Source organism: Mastomys coucha, unplaced genomic scaffold (genome assembly GCF_008632895.1).
Source record: "Mastomys coucha isolate ucsf_1 unplaced genomic scaffold, UCSF_Mcou_1 pScaffold7, whole genome shotgun sequence".
In the NCBI taxonomy this organism is placed as follows: Eukaryota; Metazoa; Chordata; class Mammalia; order Rodentia; family Muridae; genus Mastomys; species Mastomys coucha.
Window position 1 is genome coordinate 37,132,070 of NW_022196913.1, and position 9,813 is coordinate 37,141,882.

Sequence of the window (9,813 nt, forward strand, 5' to 3'; positions counted from 1 at the left end):
GTATCTTGATCTCTTCCCTCCTTCTTGTCTTCTTTGGATTGATTGTACATTCTTTGTTTCTCTTTGGTTCAATATAGAAGCTGCCAAAACATTTTTCTGTTCTTTCAGACTCTAGATTTCAGCAACAATCCATGGCTTATCTTCCCAGACAATGCAAGGACCTTGGAATTTTTCTCTAAGTAAATGAAGTGCTAGAGACTGATGTATGCCTATATCCCACTAGGACATTAAACTCCATTCCATATGCTATGACTTCTTTATCATTATTCATTTTTATTTATTTAGAACTATAATTTCAATATGTCATGCCAACTAGCTTTGAACATAGGAGCTCAAATTCTCTTTCATCAACATCCTAGAAATCTAGAACTATAGACACAACCTCTAAATATGCTTTATCATTTATGTTGAGTTATTTATATTATTCTCTACACATTGAAAACTACTTTAGCACTATTATTATTGTTTTATATGGTCAATATTTACCTAAATTTACCATAAATGCACATTCTTCTTGTTCTTTAATTTCTTCTTACTTTGACATTCCTGTACATAAAGAAGATTCCTCAGAATAGTTTAAAGAAAAAGTCTACTTCCACCAATGCTTTTAGTTTTTTTTCTTTTAAAATATATCTTGAAAGGTATTTTTCTCAAATAGGAACTAAGTTGAAGTTGGTAGGTTTTGGAGTTTCCTTTTCCTGACACATTGGAAGAGCTGTCTGTGCCTGGCTTCCAGCGCTCCTGTGGCTGTGTATTGTGACTGCCTTGTGTGATCCAAATCATTGGGTTGTTTGTATGATCTTTGTCTTAAGATTTTTGCAGCTTTTCTAGGATGTGCTTTGCTCTCTTTTCTTTCTAGGCCAGAGTTGTTTTGTTTCCTCTGTAGGGTTTAGAGTGTGCCCTGATGTCATTTATCTAGTTTGAAATCAACATTTTGAATGTTAGCTTTTTTCCTTTTTTGTGTACTTGTATGGGGAGGGGATATGTATGTGTTGGTGAGGGGGTATAACTATATGGAAGTGGATGTGTCTCCACATGTATGCACATGCATTCATGTGCATTGGAGGCCACAGCTCACCACTCTCCACCATATATTTTGAACATTGTCTCTTACTGCACCTGCCTGGACCTAGTTATTATCAAGGCTAGCTGGCCAATTGTCTCCAGGGGTACACTTGTCTCTGTCCTCCCTCAACAGAATGCTGAAGTTAAAAATCCTCCACACAGGATTTTTATATGGGTGCTACTGATCCAAACTCAGGTATTCATGACCGAAGGAGAGGCAATTCACTGACTAAGCCATCTTCCTGGCACAAATATTTGCTCTTCATATGTTATTCTACTCGGTACCTCTACCTTATGCATATTCATCATCCATGTGTGTGTGTGTGTGTGTGTGTGTGTGTGTGTGTGTGGTGGTGGTGTGTGTTTTGAAATAGGGTTTCTCTGTGTAGGCCTGACAGTCCTGGAACTAAATTAGTAGACCAGGTTAGCCTCAACCATAGAGGCTGTCTCTGCTTCTGCCTACTGACTGCTGGTATTAACACTGCCTGGCTTCATCCTAACTCTTTATTCCTTCTGTATTTTCCACACTTACATTTGAGTTTTATTGACCACATTTGACTTTCTAGGAGAAACAAAAAGCAGTTAATTACTTAATCATTTAAATGACTTCTTTATCAGACTTGAAAATCCACAAATTCTTTCTCTTGTTATCTAAGTTTTTGTATGGAAATAACATTATATGTTTAAGTTCTGGGGCTTCTAGTCTCTTTTCCTGCAGTGTAGTTTGTAAGTTTGCAATGGCCTGCTAAGTATCTGACCTTGGATTTCATCAATGCTATCTTCACAGACTGTTGATCTCTGGTTTGTATGGGTGGCAGCAACATTTAGAGTCTTCCATTGTTGTCATTCTCTTTTGTTTGTGCTGCTTTGTGGCTCTGTTGCCATGGCAGCCCATCCAAACAGTTATCTTTGATTGTTCTCTGGATATTATACTTGAAAAGCAGATTGTAATAATGATTTGAAGCTTCAGGTTACCTCCCCTACCCTGGACAGACATGACTTTAGTTTGCATCTGCAGGCACCCACAGAGAGCAGATCCAATGGGTTTGTCCAAAGGCTGCAGAACAGCTGTGAACTTTTGATGCACGCTCTGGAGGTCGTGCAAAAGCAGAGGAGGAAAGTGGGGGTCCCAGTCTTCGAAGGACAAACTGTTTCCCTTTGCATTAACAGTGACACAATCTCCCATTCAGTTCTCTTTACCTCCTCTGGACTGGCAAGTGCTGCTGAGGCACAGTGGCTGGATTTGCCCCTGAGTTTGCAGTTTCTCTTGAATCTTGCAGTAATTCCTCCCATCATATAGCATCTCATTACTGACTGCTTGCTTTTTTGATGTTGTAGTTGTCTTAAGGATTGGATTCACAGACACACACATACATGCTATATATACACACATATAAATACTTACTATATATATGTGTACATATTTATAGGGACATGTACATATTTATATATATTTACATAATATCTGAATTGACATCTAGTCTGTGATCTGTGGCTTAAAAATATGTTTGACCTTTAACAACTTACTTCTAGTTTCCTCACAGATAAAAAGGAGTTGAGCAGAGTTGCTTAGACACTTGGGATTTAGTTTCTGGATGATGAACACCACCACATAGAATGAAAACAGTGGGTTTTGCTGGAGGAATGTGTGAGTCACCTTCCCATTGCCACCTTAGATTAGACAAGCACCTTAGATAGTAACCAGCCTAGAAAGAGCAAAGGAGGATTTGGTCTCAGTCTCAGACTCCTGTCCATGACCACGTGGTCATGGTGGGAAAGCCAGATGACAATGGCAAGGAGCAGGAAGTAACCCAAACAGCACACATGGAGACAGAGCAGAAGGGAGAAGAGGCTTGGCCATACAGCTCCTTCAGGAGCACACCTCACAACGATCGGACTCACCATCTCCCAGTAACACTATATTGGGGCAACACTATTGAGACATGGGCCTTAGGGGAGCATTCCATATTCAAATTAAAGCAAGCAACCCAAAGGAAGGGCTGCAGAGGCAGTGCCTGCTGCTCTTGTCTTTTCTACTACACTTAGGAGAACCTGGACAGAGTAGTCATTGGTATTCAGGTCTGGGAATAGAGAAAAAAAGGAAGAAAAGCTTCCTGGTTATCTGCTAGAGGTTTTTTTGTTTTTTGCTTTTTCAACCAGTTGAGTCCTCACCACATCTGTATTGTCAGGACAATTATCTTAATGAATGCAGCCTTAGCTGCCTGAGACCAGGGAGAAAGAGGCTGGGCATCATCTGCCTTACAGATTCTAACATATCTTAGGTTTGTTACAATCTACCAATCTTGCGGAAGTTTGAAGTGTAGAATCTCAAGACCCATCCAAAGGAGTGCATCAGACAAAAAAGGTCATACCAATCCAAGAGTCCCAATCCAACTTCCTTTACATTGCACAAAGCCATCCTATTACCATAGCTACCTGAGTAATGGGGGTCAAGAGGCTTTATCAAAAAACCCAGAGAAGCTGATTAATGAGTACACTATCCCTACAGGGTAGGATCATGGAGAAGGTATGTCTTCACAAGAAGGAGAACCTTCAGTTGTATTTGTTCCCATGGCATATCTGCTTTTAACCCTGGCTTCAACAGCTAGGGACGCCTTCTATTGTGGCTTCCAAAACTCTGTAAAAGAAATAGCATTGTTTCATTTCATAAAGCACAAAAGAATGTAAACAGCAATTGTTACTTTGGATCCATTAATTTTATTAGTGTTTTTTTACTTTTGGTTTTCTTTCCTTTTTCTTTCTTTTCTCCTTCCTTCCTTTCTTCCTTCTTTCCTTTCTCTCTTTCTTCTTCTTCTTCTTCTTCTTCTTCTTCTTCTTCTTCTTCTTCTTCTTCTTCTTCTTCTTCTTCTTCTTCTTCTTCCTCTCTCTCTCTCTCTCTCTCTCTCTCTCTCTCTCTCTCTTTGTTTTGCTTTACTCTAATTTTAGACTGAGAAAAAATGATTTAGGAAAAGCTATATATTTTCATGCCTATCATGACTGTAAATCTGTACAGGTTACCTCACAGTCAGGAAACTTTATCTATTTTATCCTTTGGACTTTAGACATGACACTGTCGACAGTGACAACAGCTTTTTTCTTTTTAGTGTAAAAGCAAAATAGACACACCCATGCCAAAAGACATGGATATAAAAAGCCAACAGAGTTGTGAGTTGTGCTCTTTCTTACAAAATAAAGTCAAATTTGGATTCTCATAGAGGTGTTATTGTTAAGGACAAATGAAAATAATCACTATTAAGATCTTAGTGAATGAAACTCTAAGCTTCATCTTATATCTCTAAAGTCTCCTTCTTCTATGGGGAACAAACTGTGCCAATGGGGTTACTAGTTGGGGTTACTAGTGGGGTTGTGCTGAATGAAGAAAAGAAATGGATGGTCTACTGTAAATTCTTCTGGGGGCATCAGGCAGCATCCAATAACAGTGCTTGCCATGGCAGCAGCTGCCTCTGTTCCCTTCTCATTCACTTCCACAAAGGACTTGTGAACAATTTTTGATATGAAAAGATCTCTGGATCCTGACATGCCAGACAGAGCTTTGCTACTGCTAAAGAGATCCTGCACTCCCAGGTAATCCAGGTTGGAGTTCAGGATGTAGCTCTCTTCCATCTTGAACCTGGGCAATTTGACCTAGACATCAATGTTTTGTAAGTTCTCACACTCTTGCAGTTTTTCCAAAGTTAATTGTTTCTCAATCTAGAATTAATGTAAGGCAGAAAGCAGTTAATTTGTTACTGTAATAAGGTACTATTCCAATAAACTGACTCACAATTGCCACAACTCAAAGGTTTCATTCATGTGTTCTACCCAAACAGGTTCCACATAGATTTAATTTCATATGTGAACTGATGGAATATAGCACCACAATTTTCCAGGTCTTTGAGGTTCCAAGTACAAACATCTGTCATCTATTCATCCACATATCTGTTTATCAGTCCATCCATCCACTCATCCATCCATCCATCCATGATCCATTCATCTATCCAAGTCTCTCTGTGACACTCATTTATTCCTTCTGTTCTACTTCTACTTCAGTCCAGCTATCTGTCCATCTTTCCATCCACTCAAGATTTTTAAAACTCCTATCTCACTGAATCACATGACTGATGGGATATAAGTGGATTATGGTCCTGATTGCTTGAATGCTACAAGGGAAATTTTATAAGTTTCTTCTACTTATTCTGAATCTTTCTAAGGTTGTAGTGATTTGTAAATTCCACTAGAGCTGAAGGAATCTCTAATAATCCTTGGGTAAAAATAAAAAGGGACAAAATGTATGGGACTTAGTTCATTTAAAAGGACCACCAGCTGATATGGGGGCACACACCCTGTGATCACAGCATTTAGAAGTCACTGAAGGAGAGATGTAAGCTAAAGGCCAGCCTAGGCTGTATAGCATGGCCTTGTCTATGGAGTAGAGTAGGATCGAGTAGAGAAGAGTAGAGTGGAATAGAGTAGTACCTGGAGTAGACTAGGGATGTTAATGATATCAACTTTGTAGCATTGTGTGACCATTGAATAAATTGATAAATGCAAAGTTTTGGCACATAGTAAGTACCATACAAATATCAAGTATTGATGCTCCTCATTTAGACCAGAACAGAACCACTTATCTTATGGATACTGACAATTTCTTTTTGGAGATTAAAGCCTCATTTAATTATCAGCTAGAAAACACAACTGACAAATGGACCACATTCATGCCAGTACATACATACTCTGTACATTTTAAGGACAGCAGGTTTCTTCCTGATCGCAAGTGTAGGCTGGGAAGGAACAAGTGCTAAGCCACAGGGCAGCCTAGGATTGCTGAGGGAAAACTGTAATCTTCACAGTTTTGTCAATTTCTACTCTTGTCAGAAGACATACAATCCCTAAAGATGTAAATCAATTCTCATTATAGTTCCTTTAAAGGTACTACAAGAGACTTTCTGTGAGAGGCCACTTATCATTGTGATCTTTACTTTTGAATCTCTAGATGTTCCCCATTACAATTATTCACTGTAGGCAGCAAATGTTCTTAACATTTATACATTAGGCTCGTGGGCTTGGAGTGTGGCTCAGTGACAGAACATGTCCCTAGCCCAAGGTACTTGGGCATTGGAAATAATGAATAATAATAAATAAATAGTGATAGTAATAGTAACAGTAATAAAAAATAATAATAGCTGTAAATATGAGGCCTCAGACCAGTAATGCCTGATGGACTATATTGACAAAAATGGGACAGTAGCTGCAAGGAATTTTGTGTAAAGTCTGTGGATGAAGAATTATTTATGGTTCAGTGAACACATGGGAAATATAAGAACTGTACAGTGTAAGAGAACATAAACCATGGCATTTAGAACCAATTACCCACTCAAGATGTTTGGTCTCGTCCTGAATGTCTTTGGGTAGCAGAATAACTATGCTAAGTCCTCTACGCTGGTTCAGTATCTCCAGTACCTTGCACTTCAGGACTGGAATGTAGCCAAATGGAAGATGATTCTTTTGAAACATCATTTTCACTGTTTTTGTGTCTTTCTGAATGGGTACAAAAAAAATCACTGAAATTACTCTCTCTTGTTCTTTAGAGCAGAGGTAAATTTGGGGTCTTGGGGTAGAAGGCTAGGTGGTATAGGCCTGGCTGCCTATGGAGGAGGCCCTGTGCTACATCCTCAGCACTCACACACATACAACCAAGAACATCCCAGGATGATGGTGTCACCTCACCTTATTCAGTCAGAATGGCCATCTGTTGTGTCCTGTGTCATGAATTTCTCCTCCCACATGCCCGTGAAGTAGATGGCATGCACTAGCAAAAGTTTGGTCATGCTGTCCACCATACCCACAGCCAACAGCTCTGGGATTTTCCCTGAAAAGATGAAGTAAGTTTCTTTAAAGGTCCATACTGGAATTCCAAATTTAGACTGATAATTTATTAACTCATAGACTTCAAACTTGATTTTGTTTTAACTCAGTGTTAGGCAAAGCTCACTTGTCCAATTTTTACTTTAAGTAAACCAAATCATAAGACCCAATAGGCTTCTGTCTAGTGTTTCATGACCTGTATGTCCATCCTTGGAACAAGAAGAAATATCCTTAAAGTCACTCAAATGTTTTCAAGGTTTAAAACAAGAATGTTCTCCATTCTGGGATGAAACAGGAACCATTATTTTGTGAAAGACTATTTCCTTAAAAAAAAGAAACCATATTCCTTACTGAAAATGTTTTTGATCACTGGCAAATAATGTCTTCAAATATGCTAAGTAGGAGCCTGCTTTTATGAAAAGGACTCTGAACAGATATCAAAGAGATAAGAAGACTTGTCTAATGGGTAAGTCTATTGAAACAGAAGCCACTCTACCCATAGCCAGATGCACTGCTGGGAACTGACAGAATTCCAGTCAGCATCCCTGGGTGCTGACTCACATAGAAACAAGAATGAGGACAGATCCATCCCAAAGACTGAGCCCAGAGGGTGAGTTACTCTCTACCTACTACTTCTGAGTTATTGGACAAGATGGTGGCCAAAAATATCATGATTGCGACAGCTTCTTCCTTTGCCATGCTGTCTTAACAAGAGGCACAGTGCTGCCACTGGGCCAAAAGCAATAAGGTCAGTCATTAATAAGACAAAACCTGCAACACTGTGAGTCAAAATCAGCCTTTTCTCCATAAGCCGATTGTGTCAGGGGTGAGCTACAGGAGGGAACCTGACTTACAGAGCCAGCACTGCTCAGCCTCTCACCTTCTGTCTGACCTTTGACCCACTGGTTTATCTCCTTCCTTGCATCCTCAGAGGCATGCTGAAAACCCACAGGGGCTAAGTCAGCACCATACGTTTTCTGGGTTGAAGTCAAGAACTCCTATTTTAAATAAATTAAGTGTCATGAATAATGTATATTCCCAGCAGAAGTTTCCAAAAATCCCCAAAGGAGAATAAGACCTAGTTCTCCTCACATGTGTAACAGGTGTGCAGCTTGGTTCATGTGGGTCCTGAACAATTGGACCAGGAGCTATCCCAGGAATGTTACCTGTATGTGGGATATGGGCTGCCTTGTCTGGTCTCAGTGGGAGAGGAAGTGCCTAGCCTTACAGAGATTAGAAGTGCTAGGGTGGGCGGGCATAACTAAAAATGGGACCAACTTGCTTGGAGGAGAAGGGGAAAGGGAGGGATTGTGGGATGGGGTGCCAGAAGAGGGGAATGAATGGGATGTAAATAAAATAAATAAATAAATAGCAATACCCCTAAGCTTTATACTTTTCTATTGTGTTGAAAACCACACAACAGTAAATTTACTGTCCTAATTAATTAATCGTCCTTCCTTCCTCTCTCTCTTTTTACTTTCTTTTCTTTTCTTCCTTCCTTCCTTTCTTCTTCTTCTTCTTCTTCTTCTTCTTCTTCTTCTTCTTCTTCTTCTTCTTCTTCTTCTTCTTCTTCTTCTTCTTCTTCTTCTTCTTCTTTTGAGACAAGGTTTCTCTGTGTACCAGCCCTGGCTGTTCTGGAAATCACTTTGTACACCAGGCTGGCCTCAAACGCGCAGAGATCTTCCTACCTCTGCCTCTCATGTGCTGTGTCCTAGTCATCTTTTAAGGTTACAGTGCTGTAGTGGCAAGTATATCCCTTTATATAACATTTCTATTGTTAGTAGAAAGGCTACTAATTCTTTTTGAATTTTACATTAACATTTTCAAAATTGAGTAAATGTTTATTATATTTCAAGTGGCTTTTCAGACCCACTTTTGCTTTGTGTGTGTGTATGTGTGTGTGTGTGTTTGTGTGTGTAGGGTGTATGTGTGTATATGGGTGTGCATATTTGTGCATTTTTGAAGCCCAGAGAAAATGTCAGGTGTCTTACTTTCACTTTCTGCCTAATTCCCTTAAAACAAGCTCTCCCACTGAACCTGCCTGGGCTCGTGGTCCACAAACCCAGTGGGTTCTCACAGCTCTTGTCCCCCATAGGTCTGGGGTTACTGGAGAGTATAGAGTCATGCCTGGCATTTTTCATGGGTTCTGAGATCCAAACTCAGCTTCTCATGCTTGCACAGGAAGCTCTCTTCCCCAAGGAACTATGCCTTCAGTCCTTGCTTTCGCAAGACATCCAGGAAGGATCCTTTTCTAGAAAGACTATGAGACCTGAGTGAGGTAACCCAGTCACAAAAGAACATGCACGCATGGTATGCACTGGTAAGTAGATATTAGGAAAAAAGCTCAGAATACCCACAATACAACATATGAAGCTCAAGAAGAAGGAAGACCAAATTGTGGATGCTTCCGTCCTACTTAGAAGGGGGAACAAAATAATCAGAGTGGGATGGACTGGAGAGGAACAAAGGAGGGGGAGAGGGAAAAGGGGGACAGGATCAGGCGTGGGATGAGATGTACAGAAGGCCGGGAAGTTGAACAGACGTATGTAGAAATGGGGGGTGGGGAACTGGGGTTAGCTAACAAAAAGTCTCAGAAGCCAGGAAAGCAAGAGGATCCCAAGACCCAACGGGGATGGCATTAGCTGAAATACCCAACAAAGGTGAGAGATAACCTATAGAGACTAAACTGAGAGGTTAGGCATGGCCCCTGCTTAAGGGATGAGGCCACCCACCCTTCTCAAAAAATTTAACCCAGAATTGCTCCAGTCTAAAGGAAACACGGACAAAAAGTGAAGCAGAGACTGACGGAAAGGCCATCTTGGAAAGATCAGGAATTCAAGGCTCATATTTGAACATAGTAAAAGCAATATACAGAAAACCAGT

General features: G+C 40.2%; 1 pseudogene; it reads right to left on the reverse strand.

Annotated features, from left to right (window-relative positions):
* Positions 1-4,407: 4,407 nt before the first annotated feature.
* The window catches only part of LOC116082658, a 10,067-nt pseudogene continuing 4,661 nt past the window's right edge, over positions 4,408-9,813 (reverse strand).